The sequence below is a fragment of the Tamandua tetradactyla genome, chromosome 21 (genome assembly GCF_023851605.1).
Source record: "Tamandua tetradactyla isolate mTamTet1 chromosome 21, mTamTet1.pri, whole genome shotgun sequence".
Taxonomy (NCBI): Eukaryota; Metazoa; Chordata; class Mammalia; order Pilosa; family Myrmecophagidae; genus Tamandua; species Tamandua tetradactyla.
Genome location: NC_135347.1, coordinates 58,851,014 through 58,873,279, shown reverse-complemented (window position 1 = coordinate 58,873,279; position 22,266 = coordinate 58,851,014). Strand labels below are relative to the sequence as shown.

At 44.6% G+C, this 22,266-nt stretch overlaps 1 protein-coding gene across 5 annotated transcripts in view; it reads left to right on the top strand.

Moving 5' to 3' along the window:
• The first annotated feature begins 10,761 nt into the window (after positions 1–10,761).
• The window catches only part of ARHGEF28 (Rho guanine nucleotide exchange factor 28), a 292,104-nt gene continuing 280,599 nt past the window's right edge, over positions 10,762–22,266 (top strand). For 4 of the 5 annotated variants that reach the window (XR_013167187.1, XR_013167186.1, XM_077139472.1 and 1 more), the window contains exons 1-2: positions 10,762–10,861; positions 19,937–20,008. The gene's annotated coding sequence lies outside the window, so the exon portion shown is untranslated. The remainder of the gene's footprint in view (positions 10,862–19,936; positions 20,009–22,266) is intronic. The other variant, XM_077139470.1, reaches the window with a different exon arrangement.

Here is a 22,266-nt window from a genome sequence, read left to right as displayed (position 1 = left end):
AAAGGGTTTATATTGACAGAGTTTATGTTGAAGATGATGATGAAATGTTTCATATGTCCATCTAGAGCCAACAGGGACCGCATTTCACTAATCAGCCCCACCTGCTTGGATAGACGCCTCATTAATAATCTGGCATGCACATGGGAGGGTGGAAAAGAAGGAATTTAAGGGTGATAGAGAGGACTTTTCTGCTGGAAAAGGGGTTTGAATGAGAGCATATATCTTTTGCATATATACTAGACTGTTGTGTCCCCAGCTTCTAAGCTGTAGAAAGTGAATATGAGTATATTGGGTTGGGGGTTTGGAAGGTGTATTAATTAGGGTTCTCTAGAGAAACAGAATCAACAGGGAACACTCGCAAATAAAAAATTTATGAAAGTGTCTCTCGTGTCCGTGGGAACACAGAGTCCAAAATCTGCAGGGCAGGCTGTGAGGCCGACGATTCCGATGGAGGGTCTGGACGAACTCCACAGGAAAGTCTCGCCACCCGAAACAGGAAGAGCCTGTCTCTTCTGAATCCTCCTTAAAAGGCTTTCACTGATTAGATTAAGCACCACTCATTGCAGAAGACACTCCCCTTGGCTGATTACAAATGGAATCAGCTGTGGATGTAGCTGACATGCTCATGATTTAATTCTATGAAATGTCCTCATTGCAACAGACAGGCCAGCACTTGCCCAACCAGACAAACAGGTACCACAACTTGGCTAAGTAGACACATTGACCTGACCATGACAGAAGGGTCATCTTAGTAAAAGATGCAAAGTGAATATGAGTATATTGGATTGGGGGTTTGGAAGGGGAAATAGGAAAAGATGCAAAGAATATGAGTTTGCAGTTTCTGTAGATAAAGTCATTTTTTCTAAACTTTTTATTTTGAAATACATTTAAATGTATAGGACAATTACAAAAATAATACAAACCCCATGCAGACAACTCTGACACACCCTGTTCCCCAAGACCAGATCCTGAGTTTCACCAGTTTTAACTTTTTGTTACATTCACTGTATCATTGTACTTATCTATCTAGCCACCTATCTATGTATATCATTTATCTGTCTGTCTATCATCTATCCATTTTCTGAATGCTTGAGTACAGGTTGTATTTATCATGTTCCTTGAACACTTGATACTGCCACATGTTTTTTTTTTTTAACATTTTTAGTGTGAAATATGACATATATATAAAAAAAGGAAAATCAGTGATTTTCGAAGTACACTCCAACAAGCATCTACAGAACAGATTTCATAGTTTGGGATGGCTTACATTCCACAGTTTCAGGTTTTTCCTTCTAGCTGCTCCAAAATACTGGAGGCTAAAAGAAATATCAACATAGTGACTCAGCAGGCATACTCATGTTAAATCCTATCTTCTCTGTTATAACTCCTCCTTCTCCTTTGATTCTTCTCCCCCTCCATAAGAATCTTTGGGCTATGCCCTCTCTAACTTTTTCATGCTGTAAAGGGATGTCTGTAATATGAGATGGGGGATGGAATTAGCTGATGTTCTTGACATCCTAAATCTATAACAATCTTAGTTGTTTTGATACCAACATAACTTCAATAGTATACACAAACTATGTAACTATAACTATCTGTTCCCCTACCTTTATGTAGTTCTAATGACAAATAACATAAGAACATAATGTATATACATTGCGAATCCAAAGCCACTTATGTCTCATTACACTTTATGCATTTGCCTTTTAGATACTGTAGGAAGTCAAAAGTGAAGTTACAAACCAAAAAATACCATAGTATTGGCATTTTTATTTATTCTTGTCACTATTCTTACCACAGATCTTTTATTTCTTCATCCAGGTTTGATCTATTAGCTAGTGTCCTTTCCTTTCAACCTGCAGAACGTCCCTAGCTTTGCTTCATAGGGCTGTTCTAGTGGTGGCCAACTCCTTTGGCTTTTGTTAATCTGGAACATCTTAATCTCTCACCCATTTTTGTAAGATAGTTTTGCTGGATACAGAATTCTTGGTTGGCATTTTTTTTTGTTTTCAGCACTTTAAATATATCAACCTGTTTCCTTCTTGCCTTTCTCATTTCCAGTGAGAAATTGGCACTTAATCCCATTGAGGATCCCTTGTGTGTGACTCATTGCTTCTCTTGCAGCTAACAGAGTTCTCTCTTTATCGTAGGCATTTGACAGTCTGATTATAATATCTATGGTGTGAGTCTGTTTGGGTGTACCCTATTTGGTGTTTGTTGACCATCTTGGTTGTGCATATTCATATCTTTTGTTAAATTGGGAAAATTTCAGACATTATTTCTTTGAATAACCTCTCTGCTCTGTTCTTCCCTTCTCCTTCTGGGCACAAACAATGCATATGTTAGTACACTTGCTGTAGTCCCATTTACTCCTCAGGCTGTGTTCACTTTTCTTCATTCTCTCTTCCTGCTGCTCCTCAGACTGGATGATTTCGATTTTCTTATCCTTAAGTTAACTTATTCTTTCTTCTGCCAGTTCCAATCTGCTGTTGAATCCCTCAGTGAATTTTTAGATTCAGTTATTGTGGTCTTTAGCCCTGCTCGGTACCTTTCCATAATTTCCATCTCCCTGTTCATTGTCTTTTAGTGTTCACCTATCATTTTCCTGATTTCCTTTAAATTTTTGTCCAGGCTTCCTTTACTCTTTAAACATACTTAGGACCATTTTAAAAAGTCTTTGTCTTTTATATTCTATGTCTGATCCTCCTCCTTGGTGGTTTCTAATGTTTTACTATTCTCCTTTACCTGGGCCATTGCTACCTGTTCGGTATCTTTTGAACTTCTGTGAAATCTGGACATTTTGACATTTTAATATGTTATTATGGGAATTTAGACTCTGAGGCATCAATTCCTTAAACTTATATCCAGCTAGTATCATGACAAAGTTTTCCTTGAATTTCAGGAGGTGACAACAGCAAAAAAATGGAAGAAGTAGGAGTAAAAAGGAAAACACATTTCCCAGTCTTTGGAGGTTATCCTGGGTCAGTGCTCTCCTTCAGAGCCCGTCCATACCATGGTTTTATGAAAACAGCTCCAGGCCAAAGCGCAGGGGCTCCCTTGATCTTGTTGGGCCTGTGCATGTGACTTTAGGAATTTTACTTTTTGTTCTGGATAAGAATGTCTTCTCTTCCCTAGGAGAGTTTCCTCTGTCCCAGGCACTGAATTCCATGTCCAATAGTCAGCAATCCCTTGCCTGAGGCAGCACGACTTTATTGCTCTCCCAAGCATTCTGTAGGAAAGTTCAGTGAGCTCCTTCTACACTCAGGGCAGGTTCTGAGTATGGGGTGATGAGCCCCTCAGCCCCACAAAGCAGACCGGTTCAGACACACACCCTCCCAGTATGTGCCTGAAGGCTGCTCTACTCTCTCCTGAACGGGGACCAGGAACCTAAGCCGGGAGTGCAAGCCGGCTGTACTCTGAGCTGGTGAGGGGTGGGGAAGGGGCCAGTCAGGGCTCCAGGAGATCCTAGGGCTTTTTCTTGATCTTGGTGCATGCCCTGTTACTGTAGTTCTTTAATTGTTTTTTTTTTGTTTTGGAACCCTAAGAAAGATGTTTCTGCCAACTCTTGCTGCTTGGCCAAAACTTCTGTGTCCGTTGAGTTTTTGGCTACATCCCAAGTTGCCTAACACACTAAACCTATGAATTTGGTGCTTTTATAGGGCCAAAAAGTACTGGCAATTTCATATTCTTTAGCTTCATAGCAAGTGTTCAGTGATACGTATCCTATCAGAAAGACCATACGGTGGTGTGAATTAAAACACAGACCCTGGCTACTCCATGTGAGTTCTGATCCTCACTCTGCTGCTTCTACTAAGTCAGGTTGAGCAAGGGATGGGCCTCTCAGGTACTGTAGTTTCCCTACCTTCCGTGTTCAGGACGGCTTGGAGCTATCTTGGCTGGTGCATCTACTGCTCAGATTGAGATCAAGTCTTAACAGGGTCCTGCTGGAAGATGTTCCTTCTTGCCCAACACCACAGGAGCTGGATAAATAAGTCCTTCCTGTAAGTTGGGGGGTTGGGGTAGAGGTATCATTCAAGAAGAAGTTTCAATCAACAAGTAGCTATTAACTGTGACCTTTCTGAGGTATTAGGCACCTCGGAAACTAAGATAATTGAAACATATTCTTGACCTTAGAGAACTTCCAGCTGAAGGAGGCAGAAGCAAAAACAGACCATAAAAATGCCTCATGTTCAGGGAGGTGACCAAGAAATGAACAGAGTAGGAATAAGTGGAGAAAAAGGCACCGGACTCAGCTTGAGAAAGTTTTCTGGAAGAAGTGCCTGATCTGAGGCTTAGAGATCAGTAAAACAATTTGAGCTCTGCAATGTCACTTTCAGGATGTGTGTGGCTGAGCACAGCGAGGAGATGGGAGGGTTGGGGTTGGTGCTGAAGCCAGATGGATACAGGTCAGAGTCGTCAGCCGGGTCAGTTTGACTATAAAGAAACATGGAACTCTTGAGGTCTGCTGGAACTCACTACATGAGGCCATATAACGTGCTTATTAAAGATGTGGGCTGGGCTTAAATCTGGGCTTTACCACTTACTAGTTCCCTTCATGGCAAAAAGAAGATATGATTGGTATCGCCCAGTATTATTGTTAGCATTGGATGAGTAAATACAGGGAAAGAGCTTAGAAAAGTGCCTGGTATATATTAAACACTTTATAAATGTTAGCTGCTATTATTGCAATTCTGAAGCTGTGAGCCATGGTGCAACCCCGAGCAGGACTGGGTTCTCGGGACCAGTGGCTAATGAGAAGGTATCTCTCTAGACGCCATTGCCAAGAGTAGCTCTTCAGGAGGGAGTAAGGTTCCACTAACAGAATTACCTGGGGAGCATTTTTACAATACCTCTGTCCAGGATGCACCCCAGAATGACTCAATCCAGGGATGAGTCAGAGAAAAGGCTTCCAGGGGACTGCTATGTCTGCCTGAGGCTGGGATAAAAACTGGAGGTTAGTATAGATGTATCCAGGGTACAATATGCTTCTGTGAAGTTTTTCTGAATACACAGAGGAAATCATCTTTCTTTCCACTCTGCAATTTGACACTCCATTGTGCAAATGTCAAAAGAAAAGGATAGCAAAAGCTAAAAGGAAGAAGCAACAAAGAGCTTTGTGACCAAAGAGGCTATGGCTGAAAGCCCTGTACTGAGAAATCTGACTTAGGAAAAGCAAGAGTTGGTCTGAGGAACTTCTGCAGCAGCCATTCTGCTTCATACATCACAACTCTCCAGGGAAGACACAAAATAGTGTGGCTTGAAGCAGGTGGCTTCCAGGGGGACACACAATGGCACCCGTTCTCTACATGCATCTTCATGTCTGGGACAGAAAGGGACTGTCCTACGTGGGTTTTTGCTAAGAAACAGTCTAAAACAAGCACCCTGGCCACAGTGTACTCAAAGAAAACATTTTTAATGTAAAATGTGTTTATTAAACTATAAAATATAAAAAGAAAAAGAATCAAGAATTGTTAGGTATCTAGAATTTAAGAATTTCAGAAGTCCCACAGGGAGAATTCTACGATGTCACTTAATCCAGAAAATATTTTACTTTTGTTTTTGTATTTTCTGTGCATTTGCCTTTTTTTCTTTTAGGTTTCTGGGAGATTTCCTCTTTACTTTTCAACCCTCTATTGCGTTTGAAAATTTCATATCTCGTATTTAAAATTTCCAAGCACACTTTCGTGGAAAGTCCTCTGGTTGTTTCCTTTTCATCCTATCCTCTTTTGTTTTATATAGATATATCATTTTCTTGTATACCTCTGAGTGTATTAATGAGAATTTCCTGAAAGTTCCATTTTCTTCTCTTCTATCTCTATTTTCTCTTTTTCTGTAGCTCCATTTTGTACTCTTCATGCCACAGTGCAGTTTTCCACGTCTAGCTGTTCCTGTAAGAGGTGGGATCCAGGCATCAACGTTTTTTAATGCTCCTAAGGTAAGTCCAGTGATCTAGAGCAAGTGGTAGGCAAACTATGTCTGCAGACCAAATATGACCCACTGCCTGTTCTTGTAAATAAAATTTTATTAGAACACAGGCATTCTCCATCAGTTGCATACCGTCTGAGGCTGCTTCCACACACAGCAGCAGAGTTCCCTGGTTGTATCGGAGATCATAGGGTGCACAAAGCCTCAAATGTTTTCTCTCTGATACTTTACAGAAAAAGTTTTGGAACTGTGGTGTAGAAGGAGGAGGAGGAGGTCATCTTCTAAGCTTAAAAAGTTCTTGGAACCTTTAGTGGCAAGATTCCAAACTTAGTTTTTGGGTTTTGTATTAGGAGTAATCACAGAGGTCTGAGGGGATTTTAAAAAACTGAGTTAAAATGTTTTTATAAAGATTTTTTTGCAGGGAGGAAAACTGATTCATATTAATTTATTTATAGATTTTCCTGTCTTCTCCCTTCCTCTGAATGTCCTCTGAAATGGAAAAACAGGATCTTGATCCTATTTAATGAGTAATAGCTGCCCAAAGCTGTACGTGCCTTCTGAAGTTTCCAGATGACGTCAAGTACAGAACACTGCAGCTCCATTCTCACCGTTTGTCCTGCCACTAGAAGGCTCACATGTAATTACCGCCCATGTGACAGATGCACACATATTATTTTCCACATGTATTACCAGGGACTCATTGCACCACCCTAATTAAAGTGGTGTTAGTATCTCAATTATCAACTCTGTTTTGAAAGGGCTTTTCTTACAGAACTGTGAAAATTTGCTCCAGGCTGGGATTGAACTAAAAACCACGTCTATGTGAGTTGTTCAGCAGATGTTAGGGGATTGGAGAAATGCAGGAGGTTGAGTCGTTTTGCTCCAGACCTCACACCTAAGCACTCTGACGGTACTCCTGCAAACAAGATGCTGACTGATGGAAGATTTATAGAATGTGCACCTGGGGCCTTAGGCAGCTGGCCTGCCTTGTCAAATCATGCTTGGGAGATCAAAATGGGCCTTGGAGCTGGTTTAAAATTTATGTCGTTGTACAGCCTGAGGATACCTGGAGCACTGGCAAGGGAAACAAACCAACCAACAAACAAAAAGCAGGGCTGCAAATCAGCTCCTTCGGTGGATCAAGAATGGGATTTATTGGCCCTTCACAAGTCAAAAAGATCTGTCCTTCCTGAAGGGGATAGGATTAGCAACAAAAGGTTAGCTTCCTGGACATTTTGGTTTGGGGAGGTTTAGACAAAAACAAAGCTACTGATTCTCTGTGTAGCTGTGGATGAGCTGACAAATGGGAAGGAAAAGACGTGCCTGAGCTAGATTCTAACTACTTTCCAGCTATCCTTGCATTCCATTTCAGGGGATCAAAGAAGGGGGTTCTTTAAACAGCACTGTGCAATAGAATGCGCTGCAATGATGGAAATACTTTGTATCTGTGCTGTCCAATAGGAACATGTGCTTTTGGGCACTTAAAATGAGGCCACTGTAATGAGGAACTGAATTTTATATTATATTTAATTTACATTTAAATAGCCAGATGTGGCCAATGGCTGATGTAGTGAACAGTAAAACAATCAACAGTTTTTGCTGGGCCACTGTGGCTATGATGAGGAGTGATGCTCTTCAGTCCTGAGTGATCACAGCTCCATTTTTTTGGAATCGATTAGAATTGGTGTTCCCTATAGAGTGGAATCCTACCATTATCTTTTCAGAGAGGCGTCCCTAAGAATGCCCTAAAATATGGATCCTCCTAGATGCTGGAGGATAGAAAAAGAAAAAAGAAGTAAGGTCAGTGTTACTGAGTCAGGGTCTTCAGGCCATCTGGAGAGCCTGTCCCTGGAGGTGGGGCTCCGTCCCTGCAGGAGACTTTTAGACCCTCGGGGCTCAGCTGCAGAGAAACAAGGTGCTTGGCCACGGGGCACTGCTAGTGAGTCTCAAATCACAGACGTGGGAAGGGAACTCTATTCTTACGGGGCCAGCTCCGCTCCAAGAGGCATTTAAAATTTCCCTCAAAGCTTCCTATTTTTCCTATAACTATCAATAGCCACAAGAGCCTATGTGCGCATTCCTAGAAAGACTTGGGACTAAAATGAACTTGAGAAGAGGGCTGCATTATGACTTTTGTGGGTCTCTTCCGCCATTAAAAAAAATTCTATTTTACTACTGCATTGTCATAAAGATGAATATGTTAATATGTTAAAACATTTTCTTTGACCCAAGAGTTCATTTTTCCCCTCTGCTTTTAAAAGAAATTGAAACATTTTTGTGGGGCCCTAAAAGTATTGTGTATCCTACTAAGCTGCCTTGCCCAATGGACAAATTGGCCTCTATAAATGATCTTCCCATAGGGAAGACCTCATACTTAAAACTGGCTGGAAAATGGGCTATTTTCTCAAAAGATTGTAAAATATATACATTGTGCATAGTTGGTGCTCAATAAATAGTGGGTTAAGAATATTCTGAGAAATGGTTAAAACTTTTCTTGGTAACAAATGTATCTCTCTCTCTTTTTTTCTCTCTAATGTCCAACTTGAATCTCTCTACTTACACTGCTGCCCGGAGTATGGTCTTCAGACCAGCAGCAGTGACTCCGGGGCCCTGCTCAGAAATACAGAATATCAGGCCCATCTGCTACTGAATCTGTAGTTTAGTGAGACCCCAGGTGATGCAAATGCGCATTGCACGGAAGCAACCCTCGCCTGCAGTTGAACACAGGTTGTTCATTACTGGCAAAAAATGGAAGAGAGGATCCCCTGACCTTCTTTAATTGAGGGCTGGCCCTCCACCTTCTCCAGTGTCCAGCTGTTACCAACCTTGGCCAAATGCTGGAATCACCTGGGGAGCATAAAAAACCAACCAGACAAAAACCCAGTGCTTGGGCCACAACCCGTTCAGAATCTGAAATAATTGGTCTGGGGTGGGGCTCTGGGAATCAAATTTTGTTTTGTTTTTAAAAGCTTCCCAGGTGATGCTAATGTGCAGTCAGAATGCAAACTCCTGTGAGTAATTCCCCACAAGATGTGCCCCCTGCTTTTGATCACATTGGCCTCTTCTCTGTGTTCACTCTCAGTGTCCTCCAACCTTCTTAGGCTGAGCCACAAAGCGCATAACCCAGAACTAGTTTCTTACCTCAAAGCTCTGATCTGCTCCATTAATGATCTCAAAGTTCCAAAGTGTTCTCCTATTATACCCACACTCCAAAATATTAAATGCCACCATTTGCTCATCTTTATTATGAGTACCATGATTACGTTCAGTCATTCAATTCTCACAATGATAGAAGATACTATTTTTAGGCCCATTTTACAGATGAAGAAATGGAGGCTTAGGAAGACCGGGTCTACCCAAGGTCATTTAATTAGTGAGTGGTAAAACCAGTGTTGAAACTCATCTATTTCTAATTCGAAAGCTTGCCCTCCCCACCACTCAAAATGTTATTAGGCTTTCATTTAAGAAACACTGATAATTTCCTAACTCTTATGACCAAACATCAGAATTGCAATTATTCAGTCTTTTGAGAGTTACTGGCAGACGAAAGAGAATAAAAGGCAGGAAGGAATTAAGTAGATAATAGAATCTGGGGTGGTTATAATCCATTAAAGAAAAGTTTGAAAGTTATGACATACATTTCCCTTCCTGCACAACCAAAGTAATAGTTCAATTAAAAACAAAACAAAACAAATACAAAATACATCAGATGTGCCCTGTGGTAGGACTGCGGTGAGTACAGGGAAAAGAACAATCATTGTCCTCCAACTGACAATTGAAGATAGGAGAAGCAGCCATCACTGTCTAACGTACGACGGGGAATAGGATGAGGTACCCCGTTGTGCAAAGAGACCATCAGGGCTTTGGCAGAAGCTGGGATGCGGAGAATGTCTCTCTGGAGGTCAGTGTGGGGTGAAGCCCGAGGATGAAAGACGGGGGCAGGGTTGGGACACTGGGTGGTGGAGGCGACAGCTGCGGGGAGCTGAGGGGGTCTGTTCTCGTCTTCACTGGCCAGCTCCCTTAGACCATATTTCCGTCCCGGTTCTGTGGGCAGCAGGTCTCGGCAGGGAGAGCAAAGCAGACACCCAGGTAATCACAGGAGAAGGAAATCACTGACCTTCCCTCTCCCGACTGCTGGAGCAGTCCTGAGCCTGTTGTGTGAAGATGCGCCTGGCGCCTTTCACATCTGGGGCTGCGATCCATTCTAGCTGGAAAAGAACTCGGACGGTGAGCCCTTTCCCTTCGCTGTCCATTTTTTAAAAAAATTTTAAAGTCCTGCTTTCAATAGGGTTTTGCAGTCGGACTGGTAACCGAACCAACTGTGCGCACGAACTCAGAGAGACTCGCAGCGGGGCCACGTAAGCCTCGGGACTTGATGGGTGTCTGCTGTTTTTTAAAGGCCACCTGGGTGCCCCGAGGTCGCGGGGGTGGTGGCTCTGGCTGAGGCCACCCTGACCTCCCCCGTGCCTGGGTCCACTCCCTCCAGGGACTCGCGGGCAGCCCCTTCCTCCGGGCCGAATCGTGCGGCGCCGCCGGGGCGCAACGTCGCCCTTCCCCGCCGGCCGTGCCGGGCTCCCGCGCCAGCCTCGGCGCTCAGGGCCGGGGGAGGGAGGGCGCAGCGAGCCGGCCGCGGCCCGCACGGGAGCGGCGGGCGGGGCCAGCCCGGGGCCGCAGCCTCAGGTTTCCTCCCGGGGCCGGGAGGGGCTGGGGGTGCGCGGGGGTGGGCGGGGCCCGGCCCCAGCGGCGGGAGGCGCGGGGGGAGCGCGCGGCCCAGCCCCAGGCGCAGCCCGCCCGGCCCCCAGCGCGCCCTGGGCTCCTCCCACTCGGGCCGGCCCGCGCCGGGCGTGGGTGCTTGCGGGGCGTCGCGTGCTCTCCGGGCGTCTGCGGTCCCGGGGCGCTCGGGCAGGGGCTCGGCACGCCGCAGCCGCGGCCCCAGGTAAGCGCTGTCCGGGTCTCCACGTCCCGCCCTCCCCGCCGCGCTCGCGGAGAACTTGATCCACCTGCGTGGGCAGCTGCCGGGCCGCTCGCCGCAGGCCCCAGGGGCGCGGGAGGTGGGTGGGGAAGGGCTGCAGGGCAGTGCGGCGGGCTCGGCTGCTCGGGGATGCGCGCGGCTGCCCGGTGCTCGGGGACGGTCGCTAGCGGGGAGAGGGCGGCACGGCTGCAGCTGCGGGGCGCTGGGGCGGCGCGGCCGGGGGGCTCGGAGTGGGCGGTGGGGTCCGGCCTTTCTCGCCCTCGCGGGCCCGGCTCCCCGGACGCGGAATGGGCAGGTGGGAGCCCCGGCTCGTGTGTTTGGGGCGCCGGGAAAATCCCTGGCACGCTTGCCGCACTCGTGTTTGCATGCGGGGTGGGGTGGGGGGTCATGGCCTTCCAGAAAGAGGAGGAATCACAAAAGGTTGGGGTCCCCCACCCCACTTGTGCATCCTCTCCGGGGCTGAGGGTGCTTGGCGGGGCCCGGACCCCAAAAAGCAGCGCTAGCACAAGCTCCGGACTCCAGCAGTGCACACGCACCAGCAGTTACTCGCTGGGTTTGAAAAAGCATCTATAGTTACCTTGGTTGGAAGGAGGGGATTCCCCTCCTTTAGTATATATGGTGTAGATGGGGATCGGGTGGGGGGCTGTGACCTTACTGTACACGGATCTCAGAGAGGTTACAGTGATGGGCCTGTGCTTGGCACCCGAGTCAGGACGGGTTTCTTGCCTGCCAGAGGCTGTCTGAAGACTGGGTGCTCAGACAGCTCTGAAAACGCAGCTCTTGTTTCCCAGACACCAGTTCAGTTCCAGGAGAGAATCCATCGCCAACCTGGGGTGGTTCCAGCTGGGGTGGGACAGGAAGGTGGCACAGCTGTGGGTGCAGCTTCTCTCTCCTTGACCCCTGCCTGGGCCTAGACAGATCTCCGCAGCCCTGGAAGAATGGAGGTTTCCACCCCACTCCTGCTAAATTGGGCAAGAAATATGAAAAAGGAAGATGCTGAGGAGGAACTGATCATATGGGGTCACTGGTCATCTGCAGCTTTGTCTTGTGTGCCTAGGCCTAGCAGCTGTCATGTAGAAGAAAATGTTTTCACAGCAAGAAGCAAATCCTGAGAGCTGTCCTTGCTAGTTTCTGCGGGTTCCTCTGCACATGACAGTCTCTACACAGCCTGGGAGGGCTCTGTCGATCCATCCTGGGTTTTTATCTGCATGACCTTAGGGCGAAAGGCACATGCCTTACCTGGCCAATGGCCCAACTAATCCCTTTGGCGTATTTGGAGGAAAAGAAATGAATACAGCAAAAACCTTTGCAGTTTTTAATACAAAATGGCATTTCAGTGTAATATTCTAGTGAAGATTTCATATGTGGTTATTTAGCTGACTATGATCAAATAGGAATTTTGATTGCATTCAATCTCATATTTAGGGGTTAGGGAAACTAAGGCTACAGCTGACTTTGGGTATGTGACTCAGATGAGTGTCCTGGCTAATGGGAGAGTGGAGAACAGAGAATCAGTGTTTGTCCTGCTTTTGATTGTGTTTTTTCCTTATCAAAACCATACAACCTGGCCAAGCGAGAACCGGTTCTATGATAGGTGAACCTCTGAAGGCCCCGTCCTGTCCTTTGAGCAGTTTAGAAGGACTTAAAGGTAAAGAGGAAAATAGTAGTTGAAAGCCAAGATTCTGTGACATTTCATCAGGGACCCCACTTGGGTTTCACACCTGTGTTTATCATGTGAGTACTGCAGAAGAGTTCGTAACGTTTTCTCACTGGGCTTTTCAAAGGCTTAAATGAGGCAGGAGTTTCAGGTGAGCTCTGACACATGACTTTCCTTTAGTATGCCACGGGAGAAACAGAAATGTGTTCTTAGTAGTTATTAAGACAAGTAGCAGAATATAACATTACGTTTCTGTTAAGCAGTCTGTACAAAATTATTCACCACTGTGTTAATACTTAAGCTCTAACTTCAGGGCTTGCCGGACTTTATGACCAAGTGCTGACTCCCCAGAAAAAAAGGTTTAAGATAGAAATGTTGGAAAACCCTTTACTATTGGGGCATGGCTAAGATGGTCATGAACAGAAACCAGATTACTCTCAAACTCCCAGGCTGGCTATAATTTTATTATGCCTTAATTTACTGATCTGATATGACAGAGCTGGCTTATGTAGTGTTATCTAATTGTATTTGTGTTTATGGTGCTTTTAGTAGAGTAAAGAAGCTGTAGGATAATTTTTTTCCTTGTGACCATAGATAAGATTTTTATGATGAAATGGGTCAGGCTGGGCAACGCCTACCGAGAGGACTAAATTAAAAAGCAGTGTTATATTTGGAATGCACCAAATTCAGGCAGTTTTGCCATGTTAGAACTGTGCTGTAAATATTATGCCACCCTGTGTGGCTTGAGTCCAGATCCCTTACTCGGGCAAAGCTGGGCTGAGAGATATTTTTCTTGCTTAAGAGGTGCGTGGCAGGCCTTGTCTTACGGAGTAGCGTGCCTTAATTGGACGGTGCTCTGCTGTTTTGTTGAGTCTTCGTAATCCTTACTTAGCTCTTTCTTATCATTTTGATACTAAAAAGAAGTTCTTGAATGCTCAAATCAATGTCACTCTGATATGGCCGTTTTGGCAATTTTTTCTTTCTGCAGACGTCTTCTTTGTTTACATTCATTCAGCCGTATTTATTGAGAGCCTTCTGTGTGCCTGCCACTGTTCTTTGATTCCGTTTTCTGGGCTGTGGATTCCATGCCTAAGAAGACGTTTTCTGGTTCTAGACTTTTTAAGGTCTGTTGCATTTTGCACGTGCTACATTAAGGCATTTGATATGCCTTTAAGCAGGCATGTAACTTTTTAAAGTGACATTATGACTTTTTAATTGACTGCAGTATTTCCCTTGACATCTGATCTTAGGCAGAATTGTTATCTGCTTGTTTGTACCGTTAGTGCTCCTGGATAACTAAGATAACGAGATTTGACATCGTTTTCATAAGAGAGAAGTATAAAGGTAATTATAACTTAATATTAGACATTTGTACCAGCCTTCTTGGTTTTGAAACTTTTATGAAACATGGTATTTTGGTTGCTCTTCAGAGGTGTTTTGTCGGTTATTCATAATTTGAGATCTGTGCTTTTTAAGAGTTTAAAATAATACTCCTTTAATAGCAGAAGAAAACATCTTGTGTCTGTGTACCAGGGAGGGCAGCACAGGCAGAGGCTGGCAAGGACACATCAGTTCTCCACAGTATCGTGGCCAGAAGAGACCCTTCTAAAACCAGCACTTCACTGCTGCCCATTTCTGGTAGCACGCTGTGTTCAACCGGTGTGCACATGACCATTTGGCCTTTTTTAAAAAATGTATCTTTACAGAGTGAATAGGCTTTGTATGTTTCCTTCAAATATACATTGACATCCCCTTAGCTTCATAAGATAGATGACCAAGAGATATATTGCATACGTTAATGAAATTTATGGTTTAGTTGTTAAATTCATTGTCAAACACTAGTGACCATGCCCTTTGTGCTAAAAAGGCTTACTCCGTTTCTTCCATGTTTTTTATAGTGAAAAGAAATTATAAGTATCACGAAATATATTTTTCATAAAGCATAACAAAGTGGGGAAGAGTGCAGACCTTGGAGCCAGGCTGTCTGGTTAGACAGCCGGGTTTGTCCTGGCCCGTGGCCTCTGCAGCTTTTCTGTTTGTAACATGGGGATGATGACAATTACCTGTCCCATAGAGTTAACTGTGAGAATTAAATGAGTTAATTTACTTAGAGCCCTTCTGGTGGTGCCTGGCAGAGAGGAAGTAGAAAAATACTGGTTGTTACATTTGTATCAAATGGAAGATAGGCATTTTTTGAGGGTGGCAGATTTAGCAGGTTTTCCAGGTTTCGAAGGCAGAGACAGGTCAGTATGGCCTCCCGGGAAGGAGCCCCTGATGGAGGAGGGGCCTGGGTCTGAGTCCGCCTGCCCCCTCCCAGCTGTGCAGCCTTGGGTGAGTGCGCTCCCTCTCTGGGTTTCTGTCTCCCCTCCCGTGTAATGGGAAAGACTAGACTCGAGGCTCTCCAGGGGCCCTCCCTGCTCTAGCATTCTGTAAGTGCAGGAAATCTACAGGTGAGGAGGTGGCTTGCTGTTCATTCAACCTTTTATATCTTCACCCACACTGCCAGGGAGAGCACTGCCCACGAGGCCAGCGCCCCCCAGTAGGCATCCACATGCCCCGGGGGGGATCGGACCTGTCTGTGAGTCCTGCTTACTTACTTTACCTTGAGTGCCAGGTGGCCGTCGGGCCGAAAGGACTCTGACTCATCCTTCTGGATTCTGTCCAGAGGGATTTCGTTGACATGAACGTCGGACCCACGAATGTGGGGGATAGGGCTGCCCTGCTCCCCTTCTTTGAGGAGCTGTCCCCCCCACCATGGAAGAGGACGGTGTCGTGGAGAAATGAAAAGCAAGCAGGCTGATTGCTTCTGACTTTCATGGTGAAAATTGTTTTCATGGGGCAAAAGAAGTCTCCCCAAGACTTCAAAGTATGGATGAAGATCAAGAGTCTTTCACTGAGCAAAGTCCCTCTAGGGGAAGTTTCTGCCTTTTCTCTGATTACCCTCATTTATGCTATGTGCCTTGTCACTTGGCCCTTTGTACACAGCTTTCCTCCTTTTCTTCTCCCACCAACCTCCTGGTTTACTGTGGGACCACGTGTTCCTTTCAGCATGTCCGTGACTGCTGCGATTATGAGTGATTTTCTTTGACCTCCTAACCCAGGTTTTCAACCCTAGTTGTTTGTTGGCCTCACATGGGTTCAGAATATTTCTGGGGTGGGCTCAGCCTTCCTTTTCAAAAAGGTTAACTCTGCTCTACAGGGGGGTTTGCCAACCACTTCCCTGACCTTTAGGTGCTTATGGCATTCTGCATCCCAGAGTGTCATGGTGAGGGGTAACGCCTGCCACTTCTCTTGGTGTTCTAGCTTGCTGGCTGCCGGAATGCAACACACCAGAGATGGATTGGCTTTTAATAAAAGGGGATTTATTTCATTAGTTCTTCAGAGGGAAGGCAGCTAACTTTCATCTGAGGTTCTTTTTCACGTGGGAAGGCACAGGGTGGTCTCTGCTGGCCTTCTCTCCAGGTCCCTGGGTTCCAACAGCTTTCCCCAGGGGTGATTCCTTTCTGCATCTCCAAAGGCTGGGGCTGAGCTGCGAGTGCTGAGATGAGGTATGCCGAGCTGCTTCAGTTGTGCTACGTTGCGCTCTCTCATTTAACCACCAGCCAATTAAGTCAAACATCACTCATTGCAGCAGACACGCCTCCTAGCTGACTGTAGATGTAATGAGCAACAGATGAGGTTCACGTCCCATTGGCTCATGTCCACAGCAACAGAACGAGGCACCTTCACCTGGCCAAGTTGACACCTGAATCTAACCACCACAATTAGTGTTCCCTTTATGCTGTTGATGTGTCATCTGTCCCCCGAAGCCTCAACCTGTGAACTCCCCACTTCCAGTGCTAGGCCTGGTAACGGCCTATGGAATGTATTTCTTCAGCTTTGTTCATGAAATGCGCCTTTTCCTCCCTAGCCAACACCACACAGCAGTCCTCAAAGCCCAGTTGCAAGTACGTAGCAGTTTCCTTCTGGCTTCCTGTCACCCTATTGCTGGTACCTCTCATTTGTCACTTGTCACTCCCACTTCCAGGTTCATTATATGTTCCTGTGTGCACGTCTCACCTTCCAGCCAGACTGTAAGCCCACTGAGGGCAGGTCCCCCGATACAGGACATTTGATTGGTTAATTAGTTATTTTCTAACTCTCATCTCAACAAGTCCTTCTGGCTCAGAGCATTGCTGGGAAGCGTGGTGGTGGTGATGTATGCCTGTGCGTCAGGGGCGGGTTGCCCTGGAGAAACTGGAATCTGGGAAGGATGAGGTTTGTTTGAGGGGGTGGGGGTGGGTTTTATGGCGAGTACTCCTGGCTGTAAATGTGAGCCTTTCTGAGAAAACTGTATCATTCTATCTGGGAAACGAATGAAATTCTTGATTAGGACCAGTCTTTGGATTGAAAGAAATCTGAAAATTTTCCTCTAGTATCTAGCAGATGCAAACACCGCTGTGTAGTGTACCTCCAGTAGAACCAGTCCTGGCGTGGCTGAGCCCCTCTTCTTCTCGGAAAGTGGTGAAACCTTGGGGTTAAGGTTACCAGCTGGGAATTGGAGACTCTGGCCACCTCTGCTCCCTTGGGCAAGGCACCCAAACCGTTAGCCTCCATTTCTCTGTCTCTCATCGGTTGTTATAAGGGCTCAGTAAGAGAATCTGTGTAAAGCGCTTAGCCAAGAGCCTGGGTAGAGTCTGTTTCAATAAAGGGCCACTTGACAGCAGTGGTCTATAGGGCCATGTTGTTGATTCTCCCCGACATTCAGAGCCATCTTACAATTACAAAGTTTCTTTTTACAAGTGTTGCTGCTGAGCCATATTCCTTATTCCCAGACTTGGTGATTTTTTTTTTAGTCCCATGAATAGCGCTTTATCTCTAAATAAAATCTCTAAATAAATTTATCTCCCTTAATTTCATTTTCCTGTATTTGGCCATTTGTTCCAGCTTCTTAAAGTCTTTTAGACTGCTTATCTATAAAATTTTCACCCGTTCTGCCCCTTTTAGTTCTAAGTCATCCATAGGTTTGCTAAGCATTTTGTTAATGCCTTAACGCAAATAATAAAATTATTACCCAGGCTGAGGTCTTGGGCAGAGTAGTTTGGTGTGTTTATATAAACCTCACGTCAGATCGGTGTTTATCAAATTTCAAGTAGAGTTGTCCAACTAATTACCGCTTATCTCTGCTAGCACCCATTCTGACACTTCTACCTTGTCTGTAAGGATTTGTGTTTGATGTCTTTTTCCGTCTCTCTGTTGACCAGTGCAGTAAGCTCATCACCAGGGTAATGAGATAGGTAATTCTTACATGGCTTATTCTTGGGGAATGCACACTGCTTCCTCTTGGGGCTACGTAAGGACCAGCCCTTTAATAAGCTGCTCGAGAATCTTGTCTAGGCTCAGAGTCGAGTTCCTCCTGTCTGTGGTTTGTAGAATCTGCCTTTTTGAACATCGAAACGGCATGTGCCTAGCGCTGTATTGGGAGTCCCCTTAAGCAGCTTGATGATCTCTTACAATCAAATTTCTTACTTAGAGATGTTCTTCCTATCCTTTTCAGTTGGAAAATTATTTATTTCTGTAAAAACTGAAATCTAAACAGAGTTCTGTTTAGATTTAATTTTAATTAAATTTAATTTTAGATTTAAAATTGTATTACTTATACTCAGGAGAACTAAACAGAATTCTCCTTTCTTCTTTATAATTCATCCACATTACACCACCAGCCCCAAGTAGCACTACCCATCCCTTCTTTGATAGCTGGTTTAAAAATAAAGCTAAAACAAGAGTGCTTTTTTGTTATGCTTAGTTTTTCAGCAAACCCCAGGTTATTTGGGGCTTCAGAGTGTCTAATACGATTTTTAAGAGCATGGCACCTACATACTTATTTGTTCTTGGAAAGGGTCAGGGGAAAAGGTAAAAACAAAGTCATTATTTTTTATCATTTCTGTAAGTGGAAAACAGCACAGAACTAGCATTTTAGTTTGCTAATACTGCCAGAATGCAGTATACCAGAAATTTTGTAAAGGGGATTTATAACCGTTATGAACTTACAGTCCTAAGGCCATTAAAATGTCCAAACTAAGGCATCCAGGGAAAGATACCTGGACTCAAGAAAGACCAATGGCATCCTGAACGCCTCTATCAGCTGGGAAGGCATGGTGCTGGCATCTGCTGGTCCTTTGGCTTCTGATTTCAAATCACTTCTCTGGGGGTGTTTTCTTTCTGCATCTCCAAACGTCTCTGTGTGGCTCTGAGCTTTTTCCAAATGGTTTCCTCTTAATGGGCTCTAGTAAATGGATTATAACCCACCTTGAATTGGGGGGGGGGGGGAGACACATCTCCATGGAAACAAACCACCCATTCAGAAAGCCCCACTCACACTTGGGTGGGTCACATCTCCATGGAAACAGCTTAATCAGAAGATCCCACACACCATAGGTCTGCTCCCACAAGATTGGATTAAGATAAAGAAATTGCTTTTCTGGGGTGCACAACAGTTTCAGACTAGCAAACCAGGGACCCAGGTGGCTTGACTTTACTCTTGAGCTTGTTGGATGCCACGATCTCGATGCATCTTCATAGAGGCGACATCCTTTCCGAGTGGGAAGTTGTTTCTCGTGCTCTGTGACGATTTCTGTAGGTAGTGGTTTAATGGACTGTTCATAATGTTTGGTAAATGGAACTTGAGTGGGGTGGACTGGTGGGGAAATTAAGGTCTGGGTTTATCATTCAATTAAAGACTGTAATCGTTCTCCCCGTTGTTATAAGAAAGCCACCTTTCAGCATCAGAAGCAGCTCCTCTCACTTTAGCATTGCCTTTCACAGAGTCGTCAACTGATTACCAACATTTTTTGTTTTTAATTAGTAGATTCTTAGATGAAGAAAGAAGTATTTTTAAAGTTGTGTTACTTATACTAAGCTGCTGTATAAAATACGTGTGCATTGTTTCTTCTTCCATTTAATCACCAGAAGAGTTGATAGCCTCCTCACTGAAAAATTGTATAGATTGATAAGAATCTTTTATATCTCAGCCATGGGAATTCTAATTATCCCATGATGTTTATTTAGAAAGGATCCAACTGGACATAGATTTGTTTATTATGAGACAAGGTCTCATGCCCTTTGATTTTTAGTCATGTTGTAAAAATATTTTAAAATACTTTGTAAAAACATAAAATATATGCCACCTCTAGATAAATCAGGCTGTTTTACAATAAAAGTGAGGCTAACACTAATGTTTCTTGGGTCTGAGCTAGGGAAAATGCCTCTTTACCAGCAGCAGTTTAAGAAGAGTCCCGTTTTGACAGGATAGCTAGGTGCAGTTTGGATATAGGCTTATCAGGGTATATATATATTTTTTGTATTCAAAATCATGTCTCCTCTTTTTCTTTTCATATTTATAGTGAGAAGCTTCATCTTCACTGGCTGCTGATACGATGCGTTTGTGGAGAAGCAGCAGAGGTTGTTAGACGTAGGTGAGATTTACGTCTGGATTCTGATGACTTTAAGAACAATTTTAATGTGAGTCAGCTGTGATTACTGGCAGTTAGTGCCACTGATTTTAAGTCAGGTAGTAGGTTGGATAAGGGAGGGGACGTTTCAGATGATGTGGTCTGGGTGTGGTGAAGGTGGAACCAGAAGCAGGAGCTGCCTGCAAGCCCCTGGTGGGTCAGTTTGCCTCTCGGGGTGCTGGCCACCCCATCTGGGGCCCAGGGCAGGGCCCGCCTGTCTCTGTGGTGCTTCCTGAGTTTCTAGAGAGCTAAGGGTGGTGTCCTAAATCTCCTTGGGGTTCCCGGCATGATGCTGGGCTCACAGAAGCCTTCAAGCCCTCGACAGACAATGCCTCAGTTGTCCAGGAAGCAGGTGTAACGTGTCCACGGTGTGCGTGTTCACAGGGAGAGCACTTGCTCGCACCCTGAGAGTACCTGCCACCGCAGCTCAGGAGTGGTGAGGTGGAATCAACCAGCAATAATCCAGCGATTACTTCTAGTTGAGTTCCAAGATGGAACTGAATGCACCTAGCTCCGTTTAAGCTGGGGAGACAATGTGCTCTGTGTGGCATTTTTGATAAATGTCAATTTTCAGCTAAAACAAGAACATTCCTAACAGTTTCTCTCGCTGACCCTTCTGCCCCTCCCCCTTTCTTCTGTCTTCCTCCCTCTCCCTCCCTCTTTCCTTCTATCAAGAAACTTAGTGGTTTTCCTTTTATTTGATGCCACAAAATTTTCTTTTCAAGAAGTTCTAGCAAGTCAGTAGTACATATGTGACCCCTCACTTTTGGGAAGACAAACTTGGGCTCATAAAAAAGGGGACATTTTAAGGCGTGACATCCCTCTACTTCTCACTGAACCTCAAGATAAAGAGAAAGATTTTCTATTTTATTCGAGATTTGGGCATTGGGTGTTACTCTGTTTGGGACTTTGCTTCTTAGGTATGGGGCCCTAAACTCTCTGTCCCGGGGTTCTTTTGAACCTTTTCCATGCCAAGGAGTTCTGAGCATTCTGTGTTGGTTTTGAGCCTTCACCAAGTTGAGTTTGGCTGGAACTGCTGTGAGGCAGGCACAGCCCTGGGTGCTGGAGGCTTAGAGATAAGAGACGGAGAAGTAGCTTTTGAAAAGCTCTCAGTGCTGCCCAGTCAGCGGTCATGAAAGCGAATGAACATGCTGCGCAGTGTGGCGCTGGGTGGGGAGGGGCGCCTGTCCTAAGCAGTCTGAGCAGAGGTGCAGGAGAGCAAAAATGCTTAGTTGTTCTGGGAATTGTATCTGGTATAATGGAGATCAAAATACAGTTGTTTCGTTTTCTTTTTCCAGTAATGGTATTTTAAAGGTGATCGATGTTGTAAATCTGTATCTGCTGCAGTGATGATATAAAAACAAGTGAATTTAGGAAACAGGGATTTCCATGAAAATCTGTATACTTTGTCTCAGTTTGTAAATATAATGGGAGTGAATCTCAGGGGATGGAAACCCACCACAAGCTCTTGCACTTGCTTTAAGACATTTTAAAATTTATTGGACCCACTTAATTACTCGGTAATAATTTTCTAAAACCTTTGCAAGTTGAGTTTACAGATTAAACATTTACATTAGTTTATGGGTGGTTGCGGTGAGTGGGATGGAGTGTTTTGAATATTATCAAATAGAAAAGGCTATTCTTTTATATTCCAGTTTGTTTTAAGTTTATTTTGCCAATATGCTTGTAATGACTTTACATCTTAAATATATATGGGAAAACCCAGCTTTGCTTTTTTTCCTAAGGTATTTGAGAATTGAAGCAATTTTTACAGAATTCTGGAAATGTTTGATAGAAGTGTAAGTATTCTGCTTGTCTTGTCAACAGTGAGCTAATTCTGATGCTTCTTTTGTGGGGCAGCAGCTCTCCAGAGCAAGCCTAAGTGCCCCACACTTGGAGTTACGTGGAAGAGCATAGTTTAAGTCAAAACTAAACTGGGGTAGGCAAATTATTGTGTATTATTTTGCTTTAGTGATATGAAAGATTACTGTTGTGTGCAGTGAGGACAGGCTGATTTTTATTTACTTTTGGTCTCAGAACTTAAAATTAACAAAATACATCCTTCTGTGCCAAAATTATATCTCCTCAGACTTACAGAGCATTTCAAGTCGCTCAGGATTTAGTAGATGCTAATTGAATGAATCACCGGCCCTGGTGTTGTTTGGGCAGGAAGTGTATCACGTCTCAATAATTTCCTTACCATTTTTTTATGCCAGGTGCCT